A 1,972-nucleotide genomic window follows, 5' to 3' on the forward strand; every position below is an offset into this window, starting at 1 on the left:
AAATACTGTCTAAAAGTAATGTAAAAATTTTAATTTTTTCCTATGTTCCTTTGTAGTCATCTTCCCACCCCCACCTCTAGTTCCAGGGAACTCCTGGCCTGCTTTCTGCCAGTATATATTATATTTACTTTATCTGGTACTTTACATTAATGGAATCATACAGTAAATCCTTTGAGCCTGGCTCCTTTTGTTGGGAATGGAAGTTTTTACTTTCACCAACACTGTTGTTTATTAGCAGTTATACCCCTTTTTACTGCCCAGCAGGGTTCAATTTTAAAGACCTATCATTATTCATTTATCTACTTACCAGCTGATAACCACTGGGTGGTTTCTAGTTTGGGGTGAATTTGTGTGGACAAGCTTACATTCATCTTGGACAAATGCTGAAGAATGCAAGGGAAGGACATGTGGTGAGTATGTATTTCACATAATAAGCAGTTTCCTGTTTTTCAAAGTCACTTTACCACCTATATTGCTACAGCTGGTACAAAAGTTCTAATTATTCCACATCAGTATGTAGTACTATCTCATTGTGGATTTAATTTGCATTTCCACAACAACTAATGATGCTGAGCATCTTTTCATGTGCTTATTAGCCATTCATGCCTATTTCTTTATAAAGCAATTATTCAAATATTTTAAAATCAGATATTTTCTCTTCGTATCATTGAGCTGTCAGTACTCCTTATATATTCTAGATATGAGTCCTTTGTTAGATATGTTTAGCAAATAAGCTGTCCCTGTTTGTGGCTTGTCTTTTCATTCTCTTAAAGGTTTCTTTTAAAAGAACAGATTTTTTTGTTATGTTTTTAATATTCACAACTGAATTTTACTCTCAACACAGTCTTACTTAACTGAATGAGTCTGGTAAGGTTTAGCATTTTAGGAACCCTACAGATTCATTGCCTTATTCAAAATCACAGTAGGTCAGAATCAATGTCAATATTAAAACTTCAGTTTTCTAGAATTTGAGTCATGTCAATTCAGGAGCAACACCAGGGTTTATACTCTTGAATGGCATCTAAGAGAAGCCTGCTTCACATGGTACTTTCTTGCAGACAGAAGGTCTCAAGGCTGTAGTTATAAGTCTGCATTCCACTTGTGGTTGTGTCTTCCCACCCAGGAAGTAAGATGTGGAGAGAGAACAGGAGCCACCAGCAGCCTCAAATTCCTTCAAGCTGAAAGCTACTTATTAAACCTGACAGATGATAGAAGAGGAAGATCACGTGCCCTCTCATCTCCTCTGACCTCCCATCAACTTCCGTTCCCTTCTTGCACTTTTAAAAAATCACTTTTTAATGATATCCATAATTCATGAAAAGAAATCATAAAATCAAAACATATTACCCCTGGCTTATAAACGCCAGTGCTATTAATTATTAACAGGCCAAGGAGGAAGTCAGAAACTATCCCAAAGGTGAGAGAGATAAAAGCGCACACGCGCACCCAAAGCTGATTGGAAACCTTTGTAATCAAAGGCTTCCAGTTCTTACCATGCATATGAAATGGAGATTTATTCCTTTTCTGGAGGAGCAAGCAGTTTAGCTAAAATCGTGGCCGGAGTGATCATCTAATGCAACTGATGAATAAAACTGAAGTTCTAGGCAGAGCCTCCCAATGGAACAAGACAGCTAGACGGAGCCAGCAGCAAAACATTCTCTTTCCTGCCAGATCTATTTCTAAATAACACTGCCTCGTCCTCTTCTTTAATTGACAGATAATGGTCGTATATATTTATGGAACATGATGTTATGTTTCATTACACGTATACATTGTGGACTCATCAGACCAGACCAATTAGCCTATCTGCTCCCTCAAATGTCTGTCATGTCTTTGGGATGAGAACTTCTAAAATCCTCTCTTGGCTACTTTGAAATATACAAGAGAACACCAGAACTCAGTCTTCCTGTCCACCCTGAACTTAAATTCATGGAGCAACCTCTCCCCTTTCCCATCCACCCCCTCCCTGAGT

This window comes from Marmota monax, unplaced genomic scaffold (genome assembly GCF_021218885.2).
Source record: "Marmota monax isolate L192 unplaced genomic scaffold, Marmota_monax_Labrador192_F-V1.1 WCK01_AAM20220418_F8-fsc00014, whole genome shotgun sequence".
NCBI lineage: Eukaryota > Metazoa > Chordata > Mammalia > Rodentia > Sciuridae > Marmota > Marmota monax.